The following is a 26,200-nucleotide window of genomic DNA, read 5'->3' on the forward strand; positions in this document are numbered from 1 at the left end:
TTATCTAAGAGCTATTCTTTGCTTTCATCATATTTATCTGCTTCTGTGAACCTCATTTCTTCAATATCCCCTTTGAGATGCAGAAAATCTATAGTATTTTTATTCGCATTATTTCATTATTTTCCTTCTATATTAAAGTGCATATTTTTTTTCTTTTCTTTTTATGAGCACTCATTCCTGCTATAGGCTGTCCTTCAGCTCTCTCCACAACATTGGTTAGGTGCCTTTTCTGTGATATATCAGCTTAGAACTTGCTAAGATGAATGACTAATTTCCATTATCTCCACAATGTACATTCGTTTTCATTTATCAATATTGAATTTTTTCTGCAGTGGCTTTGACCTAGATTATTAAGCTGTTTGATAGATCCTTATTGTTATCTCAGGACTAAAGAAACCTTAATAACTGTAATTCTCTGTAAATTTAAGTACCTTATTTAATTTGAATTTATTAAGCATACCAAGCATGAAATTTTGTCATATTTGGACACCATCACTGTTTTGTCAGAATAAAAAATCCAAACAAATTTGAAGATTTTAGAATAGAATTCTAAGAAAAATCTCTATTTTTTCATATATGTTTTACCAAAGCGCAGAGTAAAATCTACTGCGATGTTTGGACACATGCATTTGGGGACTAAATGAATGGTCTTTTCCTGGCATTATTATATAAAGATGGACTTTCCAGTCTGGTCGGGCTAATTTAGAGTGGTCTCGTCAGCAGTCATCCACTGCCATGATTTTCAATGAAGTGATCTTTTGAGTGAGTTTCACCTCTGAACTGTAAGTAACATAAATGAGTCATGATAACAGAGATTTATTCCATGTTCTCTCATATCTTTTTTTTTTTTTTTTTTTTCCATACTGACAGACAAATATTATTCAGAAGCCCTTGGAAGCAGATCTGGACATTTTTTTGTTGAGCTTTGAGTGGGTGCTGATTAAGGGCTCTGCCTGAGCCCCACATTCTTTGCAGTTGCTTTTGAAATGCCAGGAAAAAGATGCCAGGGTGTCTTTGTCATCGTGATGGTAGAAATTTGCTGTAGCTCAGCAAGAAAGTACTAAACTGCATCCAAGGAGTCCAAGAGAGCCTTTTTCTTGCTCATATTTCATGTGACACGTAGACTACTGTCCTGACTTCTTACATTTCCTAACTCTAATGCTGTGCTATTTGTCTGATGTACATTTTAGTCAGGATTCAGCATAATTCTTATGAATTGATTTAACAATTTTTTCCTCTGTTTATTGGACTTTAAGGGATCTAAATCTGTCTGTCATTGAGCTATGCTTTTTCTTATCATTTAATGCTGCTTTGTCTTCACCTTCCTCATCTCTCTAGTGTGACTGGTACATTTTTTGGCACTAAATCTGGCCCTGCTGCTCCCTCGACAGCCTCATTAACTTTATCCTGAGGTGTGGAATTTTGTCAGTAGCCTTTTCTGAACTCAATCTTGTCAGTGGATCAATTGCAATTGTGCTCTGAAATGGTCTTTGTTGCAATTATTAAAGCTAGTGTATTTATCCATTTGGTTTTCGAGACTTGGGTGCAAGTGGTGCTTGTTCCTCCTGCTTTACAGCTCCCGACACGAGCGGTTATTTTAGGTGTGCAGCTTTGATTGTGAACCTCTGATGTACAAGAATTGCTTACAGAGCAGTCGTCTGTCATTGCAGAGTGCGTACCCACATTGTTTCTGTGTTCCCACAAATTCCTCATTTCATTCCTCACTGACACTCCACCTCCTTAGCTTCAAGGGCATTTTGGGGGCTCAGTGGGGATGGCATCTAGAAGGCAGCTTGCTGCTGACAACTCTGGCATAAGCATTTTTTGTAACATACGTAATTTGGATACCAGGCTGAATTTTCGACAGTAATTAACAGGTTGAGTAACCTCAGCAGTTGTTTATAAAATACCTGCAGAAGTTGTTCTCTACAGCGGGCATTTCAGTATTGAGCAATTTATACTCTGGCAGGTGCTCTGTAAGCTGTGTTTTACCCAGAACCAAATTCACATTAAGTTAAACTTGAATTTGATTTGACCATGTTACCCATTCAAAAAAATAAATAAATACAGAAGAATATTTTGTGTTAAGCTTGGAATAAAATGGGAAATCTATGAAATAAGTTTTTCTATTTCACATATGCACTTTTCTGGGAGGAAATAGTGATGAAAGTATTTTGAATGCTTTTTTTCTTGTTGTTTTTTTCTTTTTTCTTTTCTTTTTTCTTTTTTTAAATGTAGAATGCTTTTATATCTCAGCCAAAAATGAGCCTACTAGCCTATTGCAAACAACGTGTAAATAATGTTTTGAATATTTCAGCCATTGTGCTTTAGAAGTTGCCAGTATTTGGTATGTTTCTAAGGGCATTATGTGACCATTTGTGTATGCGTCATTAAAATCACTACTACAGTACATATTTTTTAGTCTTGGGTTTGTTGTTTTTTTTTTTTTTTTTTCCAGAAATTCTAAAAGTAGACTTGGGAGAATTAGTGGCAAAATAATGTGCTTCCAGACAAAATGACCATTAGTGTTTTCAGGCCAGAGATTTAAATACAGCTCTAGTCGGTTTGTAAGTTCTATCTTAGATGAAATACTTGGTGATCAGAGTCATCTCCTAACAAGAAGACCCGGGACTGACAAAATATATGTGATGCCCTATTTAAACAAGGTAGATAGGTGGGAGGGCCGTAAGATCTGGCTCCTGTTCTGGGATGGAGGGGAACTCCATGCACCTTGGAGTAATTTAATGCAACTTAATTGTAATTTTCTCCTCTGCATCATGTAACTGTTTGAAAGACTCTGAGCAGCAGGAGTGTCTTGCTGAAATAAAAAAGCAGAAACAAAACATAACAATGACTGCATGCATTCCTGATGGCACCTATCTCTGGTCTCTGTGGATAGTTTGCTTCAAATTAGAAGCTATAAGAGCTAAGCCACGTGGTCAATACTGACAAGAGAGAAGCCAGCTTGGTACAATTGTATTTTGAAATGATCATGGCAACCTTTAAGTTTCAGCTAAAAAATGGTATAATTTAGATACAGGGCTGCTGCGGAGGTAACACCTGACCAAATCAGGCTCTGTGATGTGTTTCAAAGCATTTCCATCAAGATATCTATGTTCAAGTAGATATCACTATTGATTATCATTTATTCTACTGTGAGTACTAAAGAAGATAGCAAAATGCTATATACATACCAAAAAGGATCAAAGATTTTTCTCTTTCAGGTTTTTGTGAGTAGGAATAAAATGAGCTTCAATGTATTTGTGTGGGAACATGCATAAAAGAAAGGAAACGGATCAGGCTGGATTCTATTGTCAGGGGAAAAAAGCTGGGGAGGTGAAGCTTGATGATGTCTTTTAAGATATCTCAAGGTATAATAAAAGGGGTTTGAAAAAAGTCAGAGGCGTTAAAACAAAGAGTTTTTGTATGCCTATGTTCAGCAGCACAAAAGCAGTAAAGCGAGTATACTTTAAATCCAATGGCATTACTGGAGAAAACACTGCACTAGATTAAAAATCCAAAGTTTACATTTTCAATTTATTGTGTTGCAATATCCTACAGTGATGCTCTATTGACAAAGCAGTGTCCTTTTTGTAAAGATAAGCAATTATCACTGTGTTAAATATTTGTGCTGCGTGAGCATGTTGAAGTTTTACTGATAGAAAATAGAAGCACACGGACTTAAGGAGCAGTTTTCTGTTTCTTATACTTGGGAATAAAGGAGATCATTGGTGTGTCCTTCCTTAGCTGTCTGGGGATACACCTGTCGGAAGTATTAAAAACTCCCATGAAGTATGGAAGCAGATTATGATCACATCCTTGCTTATGGCTGCTGATAAGGTAAAAAAAAGGCTAAGAGAGTATACAGCAATGGGAGTATCAGTGGATACTTCTGTGTAGTTTTGTTGGCGTGTAATGGACTGATGAGAATGAAGGTTGTCTCTGTCTTCTGCTGCTGAGATATATACTTTCTCAGGACTTGTGTAACTCCTATTATTTCCCCAATCTTGTATTATTTTATATTCCACTACTACTTTTGTGGGCTTCATTCAGTACGTGTGCCATAGGGGACTAAAGAATGCGGTTTCAAACTGAAGTACAACATGACATTAATTGATGTGATCTGTTTTCTCCTGTGATTCAAGCCCAGTTAAAGTTGATGCGCAGTATTGCCAAGTCTGAATTGACTGGAATCACTCATGAATATTTATCATGCCAGTGATTCAACTTCCTGCATTATTTTCCATGTAATGTTGCAGCTGGCCAGACTAGCTGTGGCTGTGGTGGTGTTGGGAGGACAAAAATAAACTAAGACCAAATTCTAGCCAAGCAGAGACTTCGGACCAAATTTAAAAAATGTCATATGCTTTCTGACTTATTGGGAAATCTGAAAAAAGCAAATATTTCTAACATCATAGGAACTGTGCTGGTATGCAGTGGCACTGATTAAGTGACATATTTAACAGAAATCAAGAGAAGTGCTCGCTTATTTGATGCTGAATAATTCACTTGCAGTACTCATCAATATAAGATGTTGTGGAGGTCAAAAGTATTGATGGAGTCACAAAGATGCAACACAAATTTATAGATTTAAGTCCAGCTGTTATTAAATTTGATGCTTCACATGGAAATGCTCTCTCAGAAAAGCACTGTCACTTGTGTGTCCTGGAGAGGCCCATTAGTACAGCTCCTGGTTCCTGCTCGTCTGTTATCCCCTCTTTTTCTGTCATGAGCAAGAATTTTGATCTGATCCAGTGTAGCATTTCTCATCTTCCTACAGTGTGATCTACTGTAAACAGTATCCCAGCTTGAAGATATGAAGATACTGACTTTGGGTTTCACATAGCCTTTTTCCTTACACAAAGTTTCTGCAGTCCTCCTGCAGTCACTGAATCGCTGTGCTTGCAGATCCCTTCCTACTGCTGCAGTGTGTTACCCATGCAACTATTGTGAAGATACAGTGTGTACATTATCTCTCTTAAACATAGGTGCAGGAGCTTATAAAGTGCCACTGTTATGTTCCTGACTGGGAAACTTGCCCTCCAATACACACATTTGGTACTCATACATTATCTTTTGGCTTCCTCTCCACATGCCCATCTGTTCTGATGGCATTGTGCCTGCTCACAAGATGGTGTGCCAGCTTCACTAGACAATGATGCCAATCAAATAAGAGTCGCTGCAAGTGCTTTCTGTTCTGAAAGTAGCCTCTCTCAAGTGAAAGCAGTGCTGTAATGGTGCCACTCGTCTCTTTTTTCCTGTTTACACCTGCTGACACTTATCCTGCAAGATAGCGTTGGGATAGTAGGGAAGAGCATGAGCTGCAACATGGTGTGGCTGGGTTGTCAGAAAATACAGGCACAATCACAAGATCAACTTGTTTTAACCATTGGGCGTGCTGAACATGTTGGTCAGGATGTAGATCCAAAAGAAACCAGAAAAATGTATTTAGCTGGAAGGAAATGTTTGAGAATAAGGGTATTACTGGCAAAAAAAGTTTTGTATATACATGACATATATATTATGCAAATACATTTGTACAGTGTTGGAAAAGTAACCTTTAAAGCTGAAAGGTCCAAGTGCAGGTGAGCCTCTTTATGCCATTGCCTGCCAGTGAAAGGGTACCTGTTCAACTCAGGAGAAATTGAGACCGGTATGAAGGCAAAATGCAACACGTAAGTCAAGTGGTTTGACAGTTTGTTGTAAGATGTATAACCAGTTTGAGATTGGAAAGAACCTGTGTTTTTCATTTTCGTTTGTTATATAAACAAGAACACAAGTTCAGTATTTCATATCTGAATGTTTTGTGCCACTTTCCATGTTTTCTGCTTTCTTTTGAAAAGAAACCAGCACTGTGAGCATAAGCTTAGACAGAATGCAGAGCATTTCTGTTTAGTCTGCAAAGCTCTCAAAGATGTTAGCATCCAGAAATTCATCTAAGAACAAAGAGGTAATAAAACAAGGGCTGAGGTTACAAATCTCCTGTGCATTTTTGCCCACTTAAAAATGTTTATGGGTACAACAAAACACACTTTAAGGTAATTCTGATAACTGATCAAAGCAAGTCCCTCTCAAGAATGTCATCTAATTGTTTTCTTCAGAAGGTTTGTTCACCTTGGTATTTTCCCCATCCATAAATGGAATTAGTAGTATCTTATTTTTAAATTCTGAAGTCAAGAGCTAATTATTGAATTTGCATAGCATATGGTAAGAAGCCATGAAGCAGTTCCTGAGGTGCACAAACCTTGCATTATTAATCTGTGGAATTACTGGGGAAAAAAATTAATCTTACAGAGAAATAAAAAATGGCTCTCGTTTCTTACTTATGATGATCATCTTGCTACTTGAAAGCCCCTTAATAGCCCATTAGCAACCCATTACAGTAATCTTTCTGCTAAGGTGACCATCTCCTGTAATGACAGCTGTGATTAAGAAGAATACAGCTTCATAGCTTTCAGATTGGTTAGCTTTCGATACAAGATGTAGGCAGTCAAATGGCAGGAGGAGAAGAAATTTGGATTATCATTTCTCAGAACGAGCTGGGGAGAAAGAAAATAAAAGCTGACTAGTGAAGAACTAACTTTTCACTTTTGGTATATAGTGCAGTACATAGGGAAGCTGTATAAGTGAAATACTACAACAATTATCATTACCAGTAAGCAACAACTGGAAATATCAGGCTTGTACAGAGTTCCTGTAACTTTTCAGATGAACTTTATTACTAATTCTTTGCTATTGATGCAAAACAAAGCAAGAGAGATACCAATGTGGAAAAAGTGTTTCAAATCTTACAGTCAGTAGTAGGAAAGTTTGAAGGTAAATGATTGTGGAAAGTGAAATAAGCTGCCTCAAGTGCCCAGCAAATTCAACATCAGATCTAGAAATATAATCTGGCTTCTGAGTTCCAGTCTTGCGTCCGATCTGGACCAGACCATTACCTCTCTGGGTCAGTAGGTTAGATGATATCTAGTTAGCTAATATTTTGAAGTAATAGGACATGGGTAAGAAGTGAAAAATTGCCTATCACCTATAAAAAGATTAAAAAAAAAAAAGTAATAGTCCATGAGCTCTCAGTTGCTCTGCAAGGAGAAATGCAAAGTTTTACCTTTGTATATGACACTGATCTAAGGGAGAATCTGATGTTATATAAACACACAGTCTTTCCATGAGTAAGGTTATTTCACGATGTGAGAGTACTTTTTAGTCATAAAAAATGCATAAAATCTCTCTTCTGTGAAAAAACTGAAAGCCAACTTTTAAATTTCTCTCTACAGAGAACAATAAAAGTCAATCATTGACCTAGAAAAGCTCAAATAAAGATTTACGTATAATTTCCATCCAGCATTTTCTGAAGAAGGGAGATGTGAATGACTCATTGAAGACTGTAATCTAGAATAACCCTTGACCTTCTGCTCTCTCATTCAGGCTGCTGCTACGATGGCTGTTCATTTAATGCACAAGCAGCTCCATTCTTCTAAGGCTTGAATCCATTGCTTACTGGCATTATTTGGGACATGGGATTAGCACACTGTAAACAAGATTTATCTTATCACAACTCGTAGCAAGAGACTGCTATGTAGAACCGTAAATTGTCACAGAGCTGTCTCCTTAATCCTTTCTGCATTCATTTTTATTAGATTTCTTACTGCTTCCTTCAATCATGTTTGCTGATTATTAAAAAGAAAGAGTTTGGGAAAGTGTAGTCTTTTCAGCTTTCAGCTCTGACACTGCTGAATAGACAGAATACATATAAGTAAAAATCCTCCTAATATTTGCTTTACTATTTCCTGGTGTGGATTCACGTGTAATTGTGCTGTTAGCTGCAAGTCTCCAAGTGAGTCTAGAAGTGATTTTGTTTCCCTTATAATACGAAAGCTTATACTCAAGGATCGCTCATTTATTAGAATGACAGAGTAGGAAAACAACCAAGCTGACGCAGAAATAATCTGAATTCTTTAAATTCATATCTTCATTTCCATTTAAACACTCTGAACTTACTGAGTTTATCAGCCATAAAGCAGCATCTTATGGTACTAAACACGAATAAATGGAAAGAATAAGGGAATTGTGTTCAAAGTGAGAGAGGAACAAGAGGTTTGGTCAATGTATGTAGAGTAAGGAAGAGATGCAGAGGATACTGAGCAGGTTTTGTAACTTCAGAGTAGCTCTGGCAAACAGGGAAGTGGACCAGAAATGGAAGCTGCCCGGCCACATTTGTACAGGTTTCCCACTCCTGATTCATAGCCATCCTGCCTGCCCCAGGGCAAAGGCTGCCCTTGGAAGCACCCCTCCTGCCTAGAATGCCTCTGTCACATGGTGGGATTGCTGGGAGCCCCATCAAGAGCTTTGTATAAAGCTCATTATACTGTTATGTCAGTAGTTAGCATATCATTTATAGTAAGCTTCCAGGAATTGTACACTGCTGCTTCAAAACAATCTAATTAATCACAGACATAAGTACAAGTGAGTAATTAAATGGAGATAAAAAGTATAATTCACACAAATGCATAATTATTGTCAGATTATTACAGGTTTTTCAAAATCTCTTACGTATTTAAGTCATTTTTGAAAGTGGGAGTGCAGCTTCTACGTCACTTTGATAGTTTGGGGAATGCTATACACCAGTTCTCATTTTTTTTCATTTGAATCTATTGCATGCATTCACGTTTCTTAAATGACAAAATCTTCTTCATGCTTCACAAGTTTTACCACAATTAGAAGAGTGCTGAAGAAGGAACTAAAAAGAGCAGTCTGGAGGATTCAGGTATTTGAGGAACATAATTACAAAAAACTCAGGAAAGCTGCATCCACATTAAAAGGAAATAAATTGTGACTGTTGGGATACTAAAAATCCCAGAGAAACAAACAGAATTGATGTTTCAAGACACTTTGTACTAGTGCTTAACATAACTGATGTGAACCACTGCTGGAAAAAGGTTAGTGTGAAAGAGGTAGGAACTAATTTATTTACATATGGAACACAGTGCAAAAAAGAACAAATAGAGGAATCTGCCAATGCCAAAAGATGGACAGTACATGGAAGAGGAGTTGGGAACATGTATAGGGGAAGAGCTGCTGTGAGGCATGGCTGTTAGACTGGGAACCAGCTGAAGCTACTCTGGGTAAGGTGTTCTTGTTTCTTATAGTTTTATTTCTGACTCTGCTGCAGCCCTACAGGATGGTTTGTGTTAGCATATTTCCTATACTTAAATGCTTTGCAAACTAGGCTGAAAGCTTTGGGTGTAAAGTACTAGAGGCCAATTGTATGTTACCAAGTTCCAAATTCCTGGTGGGCACTGGGTAAAAAAAAAAACACTGGGTAGTTTCTCCTAATCCTTAGCATTGTTCCCATGTACCTACTGGGGTAACACCGTGTTGTACCTTTACCTCTCTTATGTTTATATAGTTGTTATCTTGGCTTTCAGTAGAAACGTTTATGAGTGCTAAACTTGTTTGGAAAAAGTCATCTTCATTTCAAACAATTTTGAAAATGAAGCCCGTATTTTCTGGTCACTCCCTTTTGCATCCCATACTTGCCCTTCCAGTGGACAATATATTTGTATTTTCTTTTCTGCAGTTTGGAAGGAAGTCAAAATAGCATCTATTGGTTCAAGTATTTTCTATAAAGTGTTTTGCTCACAGTTGGTCTTTTCTTACTTTTTCTTAAATGTAACAAGAAGACGTGCCAAAGAATAGCAGCTATGATACAGTAATACTAACTTTATTTTCCATCCTTTGCCTTTATGAAAGAGTAGAGCTTCAGTAGTTTGTTTTTATTAATAACTGAAAGTGTTTTTTTGAAAATAAAATTTTTGAACCTGCTTGTTTAAATCACTGATGCTGTTGTTGCGGTGAGGGCTTTGCTTTCAAAAAGCCTTTGTTCTCACTATGAGAGAAATTGTTGATAGCATTTCAAATGTGAACTGCAAACTAACAGTTTTTCCTTAGCAACTGCTGTCTCTGCCAGTGCAAGAGCTGTGTTCTGAGATTTGAATATGCAAAAGATGGGGTCAGACCGTCTTGAGGATATAAAAAAAAAATATTGGATGAAGTAAAATTTTGTCTGAAATTGAATTTGCGGAAAATCAAGTATCTGTTGGTTACTTCTCAGCAGATGTTTAAAGAGTTTTTCCTGGATTCCATCCTTATTGATAGTATGCCTTTTGATCGGAAGCCAAATAAGAAATCTGATGTTAGTCTGGATTTGGAAATTTTCTTTACCTAAACATATTAGTTAAGTATGTAAATCTGCTTATCATCGCTTAAGGAACCTTGCCAGAGTAAGAAACATCTGGAGCTCAGTATCAGCTAAGTTATTAATGAACATTTTTTAGTATGTTTCATCTGGAATACTGTAGAATTGTTATCTTAATTGCTTAAGTCAGCTTTATCTAAGAGACAATTAACTGTAAGTTCTGTTGTTTACATTTGGACTCCTGCGAAATCCGCAGAGTACAGTTTTGTAGGCCCAGCTACTTAGTTTTCCAGACTTACTCAGAAATAGGCTAATACGTGTTGTGGGACAAGTAAATCAGATGAAATGATCGTGGTTTTGAAACAGCAGTGCTTTTTTTCGCAGGAGGCAGATTCTGAAAATCAGTTGTTTCCATTTAGGATTATGAATTACATGGTCTAGTTTGTTTATTTGAATTAATCACTGCGTAATTCCAAGAAAGGATTATTTGACCTTTCCTTGATAAGGATGTTAAGTACAAATATCGATATAGCTTTTGGCCATAACGCCACTCAGCTTACCTCCCTAGGGTTAGAAAGAGTTCTCAGTCTAGTTCAGCATTGAAATGTACAGCAAACCATTATGTAAGGTGGGATTTTCAAAGGTGATGGATGCTGAATGTATTACTTTGCTAACACAAGTAATTGGTTTTATCAGCAGATGACATGTATCTTGCTAACTGTTGAAGTGAGAACAGCTAATAGCTGAGCCTGTATACATGAAAAACATAGTAAAGTAAGGGAATATGTTGTTGAAGGAGATGTTATTTATGGGTTACAAAAATTTGAGTAGTTCTCTGCACAAAAAGAAAGAATGCTGAAACTTGGTAAAGGTTTGTGTACCTTACACTTAAAGGCTGTTTTAATACTTTCCATAGATAATATTTGTTTTGCCTTTATTCCAAAAGAAGAGGAGTTGGGCTCATTCTCTGAGATCCCTTTCTCAAGTGCTATAAGTCAGTGAAGTCAGCCCATAATTATGGATCAGAATTGTTGATCTTGTGTCCTTGAATAGATTATATAACAATTTGTGATCATGTGGTGCTTGATATGGTATCTGCTGGTTAATTTCAATGCAGTCTTACAGACCATAATAGCTGGTATCACTATTTTTTATAAATTGATTACATGTGAGGTATTTCTTAGCCATTGTTGCTACAAGTCACTGTGTGAGTACTGATTCAGTGCTTGATTTCTATGGTGGGTGCTGCCATAAAATATAAGCTAAACAACAATATTTATACTAATTTGAAAACATATCAATTAGATGATTGTTTTATTTTCTACAGATGATTTTCTGTCTTGTTCTCATTGCTGTTCTGAACATGGAAAGTTATAGTAGGGGAAAAAGTTAACCAGTTTTCAGTGCATAAATAGGAGAATCTGAAATATGGTGAATGTGTGAAAGAATTCTAATATTAACTGAGAAAGCAAAGCTCATGGGACAGTGTTTCTGCTATTGTAGAAATGGTAATTATCTTTCTGTCTTTAAATAAGTGCAAGTTGCTCCACAGTGCACCTGCTGTATGAGCTAAGCTGTTCCAAATCTTCCTGACTCAAATCAATTAAGAATATGGTGTCAGTGAGAATCACTGTTTGTGCACTTATGAATGCGGTTGCAGTCTCCCTCTAGAGAGTGTCAACATTCAAAGGGAAATTTGCTCATAAGAATGGGAAAAATAGAACTAGAGGTCTAGAAATTGCTAGCACAGTGTTGAAAAATTGTTTCCCACAGTAAACACAAGAAGTATTAATTTGTATCTTATCCAGTAATTATACATTACATTACTGAGAATGACACGTTCCTTCTTGTTTTATTTTTTTCTAATGGATTGTGCTTCTATGTAATAGATAATAATTTTTCACCAGTCAAGCTGAAAAAGACGAAGTGTGATAATAATCTAGAACAAAAGTGATTTTTACTCGTACAGAAACATAATAATTTATTTTTCAAAGGAATCTCAGTGTTGGAGTGAAAGAAGCCTATCTATGTTGTTTTAAACCTTTGCACGTGCATCTCAACATCAGAAAGATCAGTGAGGTCAAAACAATCTTCACACTGGCTTTCTTACATACAGACACAATATATTTAACAGGGAGCACTACTGTTATTTTCTGTCATGATTTCCTTTCACTAATGCTATTTCATCTGTGTGTAGATGACATTAGTTGGGTTCATAGTAGGTGTCAATTATTGTGAGTCCATTAACTTCAGGTGAGATAAAGCAGTATGCATGAGTGGAAACCTGTTCTTTAATCCAAGGACACCCATGCATAAGCTAATTTGTACTTACCTTAGCTTGGTCCCTCTCCTCTTTCGCCTGTTTTCTATTTCTTAAAAACCAGAGATACTCAGATTGTGTATAAACAAACTTAGCTAAATAAAATCTGTAATATAGTTAATAGTTTTTCATCCACATTGGGTGAAACACAAACTGGCTGTTCTTCTGGAAGGAGCGTGATAGGAGAACGTGAGTCATTGCTGTTACAAGAAAAAAGCAGCTCAGCAATGTGCTCTCTTTTAGAAGCAGACTAACTGAAAAATGTACTGCTAGCAAAATACCATCACACAGGCAATGAAAGATCTGAGAATACTTTTCCAGCCCCTAAATGATCAATTGTGTGTGTGTTTAATTGGTCGGCGAGGTAGGGCTTTTAGCCTGAAAAGTTTTGACAGAGGTGTTCTAACAACTTCCACAGAGCACTGTAAAGACGAACATTCTTTCTAATGCCTTTGTGGGCTGCAGATTGCTACTTGCTGAATGAAAATGAAAACATTTTCACCCGCACAGAACAGAGAATTTCATCACATTCATATATCTTGAATAAGCTGTTGAAAAGGAAGTTATTTACTGGAATTCAGAAAGAATTTTCTTGAGTTCTTATGGCGATAATAGGCCCTCTCTCTTTGATGCATCACTCAGCAGGTGTCAGAGCTGTAAATGAAGGCCTAAAATTTTATCATGGAGGTCTCACTGCTAAATTATTATTTTTTTAAGAGTAATAAGTAGTCATTTGTGTTGAATCAAAGGAAGAAATTTGTTGAGAGTGTAGAATGTGATTCTATAGAGGAAAAAAGTGAAGTAGTAAATAGCCAATACATCATACTTCCCAAACAAAAAACAACATATAAAAAGGATCAAGGTTTATTATGCCTCACTTACTATCAAAGAAAAATGTACTGGCAGATGCAGTGTTAGCAAATTCATGGTGCACTGTTCACTGTTCCACAGCAGATGAATGACTGTCATTGACAGACTGGTCAGATGGACTAGAACAGAATAGCATTTATCTTTTGCAGATCAAGGATTCACCTGCTTGTGTTTCCAAGAAAAGCTTGAATGCTGGAATAAAGCTTTATGGGAAATGACACACCTTTATTGTCAATAGCAGGCAGATGAGTACTGGAGTGGCAGAAGGCAAGCTGAAGTTTTCATACTTAATATTTTAGAGAAAAAAAAGGCATGGAATTTTTATGAGTCACTCATACTTTTAAGAGCAAGATTGAGCAAGTCTCATTGTTCTCTACCAAGTGATGAGGCCAAATGATTTTTCAAAACGTATTTAATGGAACAAAATCATTTAACTGCTCAGTGCATCCTGGGGTGTGTTCCATGGATTCAGCAATAGGACTGGAAAATTACCACAAATTCCTTCTTCTCTACCATTTTTCATTTTCTTACTAATGTATGAGGTATTTTCTTTATAGTACAGCTAGTGACTCTTTATGCTCCTTTGGAGGACATTTCTCAGCTTGATGAAAATGTTCTTGAAACCCATCGCTTGTCTTTGTATGTTAGAGAAGAACCTACCCACACTGGTAGAAAATATGTTGTGTTATTTTTCCTTCTCGGATGAAAGTATACATTTCTAGTAGAGAAGGAATACTATAGTAAAGTGTTAATGTAGGGGTGGGGCTTATGGACTTTTTCTTCCAATCTCTCAATTTTCCTTACATTAAAAATACTCCATAGATAATGTACTACTTCTGCAAAATTCAGAAACAAGATGATTTCTGAAAAAATAAAATCCGAGGGCTAGGTCCTTGATATGAATTGATTTCAGAGAAAGACCCTTATAAAATCTTTAAATTCCTACTGTGCAGACTGATTCATCTCTTTGTTCGCATTGATCTTTTTGTTTTTCAAAAGTAAACACAAATTAAGGTTGGAGAACTGAATCCAGTGGTAGCTTCAGTGGGTGCTAATTACATTTATGGAAGAGGGAGCTAATATCTGAAGTCTGTGTCAAACAAACAGAAAACAAGGTTGGTAGCTTTATAGTTCTTATTTTACCCAAAGACTTCTAACTCAAAGAACAACTTGCAGAAAAAGAACTTAAGTGAATGTCCAGTATTTTTAAAATAAAGAAGTAAATAAAGGAACTTAAAATACTTAGATAAAAGATTTTGTTTTCTGCTGTATTACTTAAAGTGCATATTTTTGGCAATGAAAAAGTCCAGTATAGCAAACAACTTCTTCCAGTGAGAGCTGAATAAACAATAAAAACAATGAGCTAATTATGTTTCATTTGCAAATTATTAAATTACTGATAATCCTGTTCAAATACCGATTCTAATTTGTACTTATCAGATGTAGTTCTTTTCGGTACGGCCATGTCTTTTTAATGTATGTTGTCATGTGTCTGATAAAATGGAGTTAAGAGTAATGACAGAACCAGAAACATCTGGGAAATGGAAGCAGGAAAGCTAGGTGTCAGATAGCAATCAGTGGCTCACTTATGGCAATTATGCTTCGGAAATGCAAGTAGTTCCTGTGATATAATTTGCAGATGATCAGGCTGGTGATGGGAGTCTGCTCCTTCCCTTAGGCAGCAGGGAGATGTCTGTGCAGATGTATGTCCCAGAAATGCCACACTTCCAGGAGAAGCTGTCAGCTCCCTGAGGTCCCACCCACTTGGGATGAGATAGAGAAGGGCACGTGCCCCATGGCAATGCCATCCATTAGCGCAATCCGCGCTACAGAGAAATGAGCAAGCTGGGACAAGATGCAGCAGGAATTGTGCATCATGGAGAAGTTCTCCTTCCAGTCAGTGTGAGCTCCCTGGCTCAGACTTCAACACCTCTCCAATGATTTACTCTGTTTTGCCAGCTCTGTCCTTTCTCATTTGTACAAATTTATTTTTTTGTCATTTCAGCTTAGCCCATTTTCCTTCTATGTGTTTTCTAGTATAATCAATTTAGTGATTTTGTTCTCCTTCTTTCCAGATCATGTCAGCTAATTACATTCCTGTGTTTCTCCTGCCAGTGTTGGGCTAACACTGCTTCTGTGCAGTGCATCTTTACCCACCCCCTCCTCATCACCCCTCTGTTATTATTTATTAATGGATTGCACAAGTCTTCACCAAGAACCTTGACTTATCTTAAAGGCATTCAATAATTAAGCCTTGCAATGAGCCTATGAAGGATGCAATTATATTGTCTATTTACCAGATGGCTAACCAGGAACAGACAGAAGTCAGGTAAATTGCCCTGGGTTAAAAGTTGGGGAAAGGCAGGACTGGGAATAGAATCCAGAGTCAGTTGAGTTTCTTTGCCAAAAGCTTGTAATACTACAAAGTACATCTACCAGCTGCTGGCAAATTACTGTGCTGGCTCAGGATCGTCCTATTCTAGCTTAGAGTTTAAGATCTATTATTGAATAGGTTTTCAAACTCCGGCCTTGCCCTTTTCTTTCATAAAGGGACCTTGGAAACAACAGAACTTGTAAATACAAAGTAAAAATCTGCCTACACTTTCAGGTTATTCCTATGCTAGTTCTCTAGATGATTAAGGTCTTTGCATACCTGGGTGTTTTATTCTGATGTGTGTATTAAGAGGAAAAGCATATCAAGAAGAGAAGGTCTTTGTCTGTCTGTCTATCAGCCTATCAATCTATCTACCTATCTCAGTGTGAACCAGACAGCCTGTCCATTGCATCAAAAAGCCAGGCTAGATTTGTTAGCTGTGCTACCATCTGGACTACGTACTGAATTCTTTGTCACCATTAAACAGATGAAGCACACTTTGTAAATAATGACTTTAAGGGTTTTGTACTAGAGCTCCTTGCTTCGTGAGGCTGGCATGCTCCTGAGCAGTCCTTGTAAGACCAGGTCTCCATGTCCGTGTTCATCTTCTTATCACATCTGAACCAGTTCTGTATACAGTATATCAAAGAGAATATCACCTGTAGAACATTCCAGATTAAGGGTTGCCAGCAGGTTTATGGGAGCATTGACATGGCTCCTTAACTATTTTTATGAAACATTTTAGGATTGCCTTTAGCCTCGTATGAGCGACGGTTGCATTGTAGACTCATGAACTTCTCATGATCAGTTAATCCACTGTGATTATCAAATCTCGTTTTACTGTAGAAATTATTTGTACATTAATTCACAGCATCATTGTTAAGGATAATTCTTATGGTGGACAGAAGCACTCGCCTCTCTGCTGCCAGAGCTGCAGGCCAAGGCGTGCTGTCCTCTGCAAGGCTGGTCCTGTCACCAGGCATCACGTTCCTGCTCTTGTCCCAAGCTGAACCGTGCCTGGGAGAGAGAGCTGGCGAACTTTTTTTCCATTATTCAGTTATAATACTGAAGAAATGCCCTTTGGTTGTTGTGCCTTCTTATTTCTTGTGCCTGCCTTGGAATGTTTCTGAGTTGCTCTCAGGTACGAACACCAAGGGCAGTAGTCAGCAGGTGTCTGGCAGCCTTAGCACATTTCCCAGTATTCAGGAATTACTGCTTTCCAGCCCTCTTGCAGTGGCAATGGCTGTATTACTTTGCATAAATTCAGTGGAGTTGTAGAAGACCTTTTGGGGCCATTTGAGGTTTTGGCTTGAGCAAGATTGAATGCTGCAATGTAAATTTCTATTTTGTGAAAAAAAAAAAAGCCCATCCATGTGAAATTGTGCTCATTACAGAGGAAAATAAATTCCTGTCTGTCAAGCAAATGGCCAGCCTTTAGAACTGTTCAGGCATCCACATCAATTACCAGAGAAAAACAACACCTGTGTACACTAATTATTTCTTTAATTGAAGGTTTTCAGATACAGAGTCTGCTTTTATCAATAGAACACCAGAAAAATTCCATTGTCATCAGTGGAATAACTCCTGATTTACACTGCTGTGTGATAGAGTAAATTAGGTGAACAGTATGTTATGGAGCACAACAGCAGTGTTGTGACAGCTCTAACTTGTAAATATATACTTTATATACTTACATGATCAATGCCCCTTTAAACAGTGTTTGATTTAAATTGAGTGGTTTTGTTTCATGTCTTTGTCTCATGTTTGTTGACTTTTTACTATCCTTACATCTGTCAAAAGCATTTTGATGCTATAAATAAGAGCGGGGATTAAATACATTCTTTGTGACAAGCAGTGTGCACTGTATTCACTTCTTTCTTCTCAAAGATATATTATTCTTTTTATTATTTTGAATCTGCACTGTTCCATTATTCTGAAGATCAGTAGAAGTACATCTGAAACAGTTATGAAAAAAATGGTTTGTCTGCGAATACACACACACACATATATTCTACTTGTGACATATATAGTTGGATCTAAAAATATCCACAGTCATACAGACTGCAACTTCAAGGAAGCTGCAGACTTGTTTTTTTAGATTTTATTGTTATTTTCTAGGTGGTCTCCATCCAATGCTGTGATAAAAAGTCCCGTGTTATGATCACGCTGCGTGCGGTTAATAGGATGACTCCATCAGAGCTGAGCTATTCCTTCTGGCAGAAGTGTAGTGGGTATTGGAAGGTCATCATGTGTTGGTTGTACCTCCTGTGCCCAAGGAGGGCTTGTGTCCTAATTCCCACCACAGCTACGCATTCTGCAGCAGGTCTGATGCTGTGGCAGGGTACGTTTGAGTTATGCAGATAATGGCCAAATCTTGCAGGTTTAAGGTAACTTCAATGAAACTGTGTCTGTTTGCATCAAAGGAAAGCTTCGCCCGTGATGTGCATTATACCCATCGATGCTTTCTGAAAATCTGACCTTGTCACTCTGTGCTGCACAGTACAGTAGGAATTCACTTTAAATAAAGTCAAGATTACACACAGGAGGAATAATTGTGGGCAGTTAGGTATACATTTTAGTTGCATATAGCAGGCATTATTATCTACTTTAAAATTGTATATTTTCATGAGATACCATGTTAGGCCAGTGATTTGCAGGCAGGAGAAAGAGAAAGATTCCTTCCCTGCTGCTTTCTGGCTTGCAGAAGCCCGGTGGCTGTGAGGTCTAGTCCAGCCTCAACCAATTTTATTTTGTATTTGTTTTCATTACTGAGCATGCTTCACGTTCTCTTCTTCAGCTCAGCCTCATTTTTTTTCACTTTCTGTATCAGGAAACTGGACAAAGTCAACTCAGCTGGCAGCAGGATTCAGACTTTTATTAAGCCAGAAATCATCTCAGTCAGTAATCTGGAAAGATGGTGAGAATTTGTGCGTTTGGCAGGATAGTAGTTTTTAATTACTGTGGATTTCTCATCTTCTATATTTCCCCGCAGTTCAGTATCTAGTTGTGAACTTGCAACACGAGTGTCAAACTCCCCTCTAGTGGTTGCTCTACAAAGAGGATAAACATTAATTTAGCTTGATGACAAATACTTAACTCTGGACTGAATAAGATGACAATTTGTGTGAGATTCTGATGATTGTGCATGGCAGATTTTTTATTTTTCCTTTTGCTTTCTCCCTCTTTTTAATGATTTAGTTACTTCACATGTTGAAATACTGTAATTAGAACATGAATCATTGTAAAAGCAAACAAACAAACAAAAACAAACAAGCAAAAAGAACTGTAGCACTTTGTCACGGAATTAACTGGATCAGTTTATGCCCGTGACAGGGGGCAGTATGCCCCTGCCCTCCCCACCCCCCACCTGGGCCCACAAAATGGGAAGGAAGGGGGAAAAGGAAAGAAACAGCGGCAACAATCTATGGAGGTAAACTTATTTTACTAACTATGATATCGGAATACAAAATAATACAATATAATACAATCTAATTGAAATTGAGACTAATGAATGAAATAAGATATGAGAGAGAGTTCCCGAGACCGAGTCAAACCTGAAAAAGCTTGGAACGGCTAGGAAAGCACCCTCCAGCACCCACTGCCAGGCAGTAAGAGACCGCCCCCCCCGGAAGGGTCAGATCCCGTGACTTCCGCAATGTATAGGGATAGGTACGTGGAGTTAGAATATTAACACTTCCAGTACACGATGTTTTGATGTTGAATACTGAAAGTCGAATAAGCAAAAACCAAAACCATGACATTCCACCCCTTATTCTACATCACTACATCACGCTTAATATATATATATATACACACATATGCAAACAAACAAAATGATTACAAATGCATCACACGCACACGTCTATATACATGGAATTACTGTCTGCACTCCCCCAGCATCAAGTTTCCTTGTGGTACACATTGAACATCCCCATTTTCCTGCATTACCCACCAAGTAGATCCAGGTCCCTGGGCAAAAACAGTACCGCGGAGAGGTCTGCCCTTTCCAGAAGCTGGAAGAACCCAAACTGCTTTTCCCAACATGCTCTTTACGTGTACGACAGGGACCTTATCTCCCTCTACGGTATGTAGAGAGCTGGATTGGGTAGGACCATCACGATTGATAGATCCTCTGGTATTGACTAACCAGGTGGCTTCTGCCAAATGCTTCTCCCAGTGCTTAAATGTTCCGCCACCCATTGCTTTCAGCATTGTTTTTAACAACCCATTGTATCGTTCGATTTTACCAGAAGCTGGTGCATGATAGGGAATATGGTAAATCCACTCAATGCCATGATCTTTGGCCCAAGTATTTACAAGAGAATTTTTGAAATGAGTCCCATTATCTGACTCAATTCTTTCTGGGGTGCCATGTCGCCAAAGGACTTGTTTCTCAAGACCTAATATGGTGTTTCGGGCGGTAGCATGGGGTACTGCATATGTTTCAAGCCACCCAGTGGTCGCCTCTACCATGGTAAGCACATAACACTTACCACTGCGGGATCGTGGCAAGGTGATATAATCAACCTGCCATGCCTCCCCATATTTATACTTTTGCCATCGCCCTTCCTCCCAGAGTGGTTTCATCTTCTTGGCTTGTTTGATTATAGCACATGTTTCACAGTCATGAATAACCTGTGCAATAGCATCCACAGTTAAGTCCACCCCTCGGTCTCTAGCCCACTTATATGTTGCATCTCTCCCCTGATGGCCCGAGGTCTCATGAGCCCACCGAGCTAGAAATAATTCACCCTTGTTCTGCCAGTCCAGGTCTATCTGAGCCACCTCAATTTTGGCAGCTCGGTCCACCTGATGGTTATTTTGCTGTTCTTCAGTAGCCCGTCTTTTGGGCACATGAGCATCTACATGGCGCACCTTCACGACCATATTCTTTGTTCGGGCAGCAATATCTTTCCACAGTTCAGCAGCCCAAATAGGTTTACCCCTTCTTTGCCAGTTATTTTGCTCCCACTGCTGTAACCACCCCCACAAAGCATTCGCCACCATCCACGAGTCAGTGTAAAGATAAAGCATTGGCCACCTCTCCCGTTCAGCCACATCCAAGGCCAGTTGGACAGCCTTTACCTCTGCAAATTGGCTTGATTCTCCTTTCCCTTCAGTGGCCTCTGCAACTTGTCGTGTGGGGCTCCACACAGCAGATTTCCATCTGCGATGCTTTCCCACAATACGACAGGATCCATCAGTGAACAGGGCATACTTTCTTTCATTTTCTGGTAATTCGTTGTATGGTGGGGCCTCTTTAGCTCGTGATACTTCTTCTGCTGGTGTTCCAAACTTTTTACCTTCAGGCCAGTCCATGATGACCTCTAGGATTCCTGGACGGCTGAGGTTCCCCATCCGCGCTCTTTGCGTAATCAACGCAATCCACTTACTCCAAGTGGCATCAGTTGCGTGATGGGTAGGGGGAACCTTTCCTTTAAACATCCAGTTCAACACTGGTAGTCGAGGTGCCAGAAGGAGCTGTGTTTCAGTACCGACCACTTCAGAAGCAGCCCGAACCCCCTCGTACGCAGCTAAGATCTCCTTTTCAGTTGGAGTGTAGCCCTCTTCCGACCCCTTGTAGGCCCGACTCCAGAATCCCAGGGGTCGGCCTCGGGTCTCTCCTGAGGCTCTCTGCCACAAACTCCAAGTGGGACCTTTCTCTCCAGCAGCAGTGTAGAGGATGTTCTTTATATCCTGCCCTGTCCGTACTGGCCCTAAGGCCACGGCACGGGCTATCTCCTGTTTAATCTGTTCAAAAGCCTGCTGCTGCTCAGGGCCCCATGTAAACTCATTCTTCATTCGCGTCACATGATAAAGGGGGCTTACAATGAAGCTATAGTTTGGAACATGCATTCTCCAAAAGCCCACTACACCCAAAAAAGATTGTGTCTCTTTCTTACTAGTGGGTGGAGACATAGCGGTGATTTTGTTGATCACATCTGTCGGGATGTGACGACGGCCATCTTGCCACTTTATACCTAGAAACTGAATCTCCTGAGCAGGTCCTTTCACTTTGCTCCGCTTAACAGCAAAACCAGCACGCAGAAGAATCTGGATTATTCGCTCTCCTTTTGTGAAGACTTCTTCTGCTGTATCACCCCACACAACGATATCATCAATGTACTGCAAGTGCTCAGGGGCACTGCCCTGTTCTAATGCAGTTTGGATCAACCCGTGGCAAATGGTTGGGCTGTGTTTCCACCCCTGGGGCAAACGGTTCCAAGTATACTGAACACCCCTCCAGGTGAAAGCGAACTGTGGCCTACATTCTTTGGCCAAAGGAATGGAGAAAAAGGCATTAGCAATGTCAATGGTGGCATACCATTTGGCTGCTTTTGATTCCAGTTCATACTGGAGTTCTAACATGTCCGGCACAGCAGCACTCAGTGGGGGTGTGACCTCATTCAGGCCACGATAGTCCACCGTCAGCCTCCATTCTCCGCTGGCTTTACGCACTGGCCATATGGGGCTGTTAAAAGGCGAGTGAGTTTTGCTGATCACTCCCTGACTCTCTAGTTGACGAATCAACTTATGAATGGGGAGCAAGGAATCCCTGTTGGTGCGGTACTGCCGTCTGTGCACCGTTTTTGTAGCAATTGGTACCTGCTGCTCTTTTACTTGTAGCAACCCCACAACAGACGGATCTTCTGACAGGCCGGGCAAAACAGACAGCTGCTTAATGTTGTTTGTGTCTATAGCAGCTATTCCAAAGGCCCATCGATACCCCTTAGGATCCTTGAAATGCCCCCTTCTGAGGTAATCAATACCAAGTATACATGGAGCCCCTGGACCAGTCACAATAGGGTGCTTTTGCCAGTTCCTACCAGTGAGGCTTATCTCGGCCTCCAACACAGTCAATTCTTGAGAGCCCCCAGTCACTCCAGAAATATGGATTGATTCTGTCCCTTCATAAGTCGAGGGCATCAGAGTGCACTGTGCACCGGTATCCACCAATGCCTTATATTTCAGTGGTTCTGATGTGCCAGGCCATCGGATCCACACAGTCCAATAAACTCTATTATCCCTTTCCCCCCCCTGACTGAGGGCAGGGCCCCTCTATTCATTACCTGTGGTAACCGGAGCAACTGCACTGGCGGTTGATCTGCCTTGTAATTCTCTCACCCGTGCTCGTAGTACATGAGTAGCTTGGTCGTGCCACTTCCTCATGTCTTCTCCATGGTCACGTAAGTAACGCCACAAGGCAAGTCGCGATGTAGGATTCCTTCCTGGAGCTGGAGAGCGTTTGCCTCTAACAGCTGAGATTTTTGATTTTGCACCTGAGAAGGAGGGTTCATCGTCTTTAGTTAGTTCGATCCGTATTAGTTTCATCAGCTCCTTCAGTAGACTCTTTTGACTATTCTGATCTTCATCAAGCGTTTCTGATACTTCTACAGGTTTGTCACGATTCATCAGTGAAGACATTTGCTCTCGCATTTCATTCAGTTGCTCCGTCATTTGTGAGATGGCGGCGATGGCGGCGCGAGTTGGGGGTAGCTGTTGTTCATAGCTTTGGAGCATAAGAATCAATTCATAAACTAAGGGGCTTCTCTGTTGGTCCTGGTATCTGTCCGAGGCTGCCAATAGTGCAGAGGCGTATCTGGCTGGTGCTGTTGACGTGAGTTGCTGCCACATTTCACGCGTTGTTCTCACTCTCTCAGGGTCATGGCCTTGTGGGTCGTTAAAAACACAGTTAGGATCATACAACATTTCCACCACGGCTATTTCCCTCAAATACTGGATACCCTGTTCAACTGTATCCCATCTTTTCGTCACAGGCTTCAAGCCACTTTTGAAGGGGTACCTTTCCTTTACGGCTGTTAATACTCGTTCCCAGAGGGAGGCAGCCCCATCCAGACATCGACTAATTCCTCTGTCAATAGCTGGATCTCTGGCAATGGCTCCTAATTGGCGAGCTTCGTTACCATCTAGAGACAAGCTACTGGCCCCATCGTCCCAACAGCGAACTAACCAGGAAACGATAGCTTCATTTGGGCGCCGTATAAATTCCTTTCTTGAGCCTTGGATTTCAGTCATCTTCAGAGGCCGACGAGTAGTAATAGAAACTTCCTCTTCATCACTCTCTTCTGCATGTCTCTTAGTTTTTCCTTTTGCCTTTCTTGATGTTGGTGGTTTCGAGGAGGGCCCCTCACCTGGATCTTCCTCCACCTCCTCCTCCTCCTCTTCTTCTTTTTTCCGTTCTAGACGCGAGGACACTCGTTTCCATTTCTTGCCCTCCACAGGGGCAACTGATATTGTTACTGGTGTCTCCTGTAATTGATCAGATTTGACTTTCCCTTTGGCTTGAACCTCAGCTCGGAAACTCTCTCTCTCCAAAACAGTATTATATATGGCACGGTAAGCACAAGCCAAACCCCAAATAAGTTGTACCTCCTTAGATTTACCTGAGCCGCACTGCCCCTGTTCCAAATACTGGCTAAGTTTCTGGGGATCCCACAGGTGCTCAAGAGTGAAATCCCATGACATTGCGGGTCCCCATGCTTCTAAGATTTTTCCTAAACCTCTCCATATTCCCTGCCAGTCAGCATTCTCTGGTTCTGGAGGAGACTCCTTCTGCTTACTATTCCTGTATTGGAATACATTCAGGGAGAGTGATATTACGACCACAAGCATGAGAGTTAAGTCAGCATTGGAAAAGCGTCTGATAAACCAAAAGGAAAACCTGGAAACTGGTTTGAACATCGTGTGGTTTGTAAAATTAGCTATTCCATCTGGGATGTAGTTGCTTGTGAAATTAGCCATTCCATCCGGGATGCAAGTGTCAAAATTCGTATTAAACATTGCATATAGGTACCAAGATAGGTACCATACAGGCGTCTCCGTCAGTGCCCATATGTAGTTATATATGTACACAAGTCCACAACAAGTAATGATGACATTGATGATTCGCCAGTAGGTCGCGAGAAACACCATAGCTTTTAATCCCTTACTCAGCGCTCCCACGAAAAAGAGTGGGTTCATCGCTGGTTTCTGCTCAAAAAGGGTTAATGAATTGAAACTAACAAGAGGGGGGGGGGGGGAAGGAAAAAAAGGCACTACCCAGACTAAGCAGTGCTCAAAGTTTACAAATATCCCAGAATACTGGCAGTACGCCTGGCCTTTCAAGGTCAAGTTTCCCAGCACAAAACCTGAACTACTGATAATGCTCCCTAACGAAGCTCTCTAAGAGCAGAGAGCGAGATTCGTTCTAAGAGCCAAAAAGCAAAAACCAAAAACAAAAGGCAGCTATGCCCGCATCCTCCACCAAAATCTGTCACGGAATTAACTGGATCAGTTTATGCCCGTGACAGGGGGCAGTATGCCCCTGCCCTCCCCACCCCCCACCTGGGCCCACAAAATGGGAAGGAAGGGGGAAAAGGAAAGAAACAGCGGCAACAATCTATGGAGGTAAACTTATTTTACTAACTATGATATCGGAATACAAAATAATACAATATAATACAATCTAATTGAAATTGAGACTAATGAATGAAATAAGATATGAGAGAGAGTTCCCGAGACCGAGTCAAACCTGAAAAAGCTTGGAACGGCTAGGAAAGCACCCTCCAGCACCCACTGCCAGGCAGTAAGAGACCGCCCCCCCCCGGAAGGGTCAGATCCCGTGACTTCCGCAATGTATAGGGATAGGTACGTGGAGTTAGAATATTAACACTTCCAGTACACGATGTTTTGATGTTGAATACTGAAAGTCGAATAAGCAAAAACCAAAACCATGACACACTTACGCTCTGCAAAATGCAAATGTGCCACCTATTGGCGATGGCTTTGCACTTCTTGATGCTCTTCCCAACAGGTCAGAGGCAATGTCACGACGAGCAGTGCCATTTGTACTGCCCGACAGAGGGGCTCTGCGCAGAGCTCTATTAATGCAGTACGAGTGCTGTGATAATATAAAAGCAAGAACTGAGCAATAAGTGTGAAATGCAGAACTGAGTGTTAAAAATGTGCAAAGAATAGAGTGATTCATTAAGTGTCATTAAGATTAAAGAGTTCCATTTCTTGCTAACAGAGTTCTCTGCAGCAGATTGTGAAACCAGAAATATACTCTACAAGGCAGAAGTTTTTTGCTATGTGTGAAGAAGAAAGATATGGTGAACTTGTATGTTTCTCAGCCATCTGAGCTGTAAATTTGCACCTTTACAATCCTCTCAGAGAATCTGTTAATAACTTTTTGGAAGCTATTCTGCTAGTCTTAGAAGACAGGAAGATTGGACCCTGCCTGCACTGCAGAGGAAAGGAAAGAGCCTCGGGACATTTGACTTTGCAAACTCTTTGTGAGGGTTTTATTTCCCAGTTTTCAGAAGGAGCCTTCATCCAGTCCTTGTGTGCATTCAGAGCAGTATTTCTGGTTGTTGTTTTGCACAGGTACCTCTGGTCATCTCTAAGTGCAGAAATTACACTTGCGCATGCAGAAGTGAAG

This window comes from Phasianus colchicus, chromosome 13 (genome assembly GCF_987193195.1).
Source record: "Phasianus colchicus chromosome 13, bPhaCol1.hap1.1, whole genome shotgun sequence".
Classification (NCBI taxonomy): Eukaryota; Metazoa; Chordata; class Aves; order Galliformes; family Phasianidae; genus Phasianus; species Phasianus colchicus.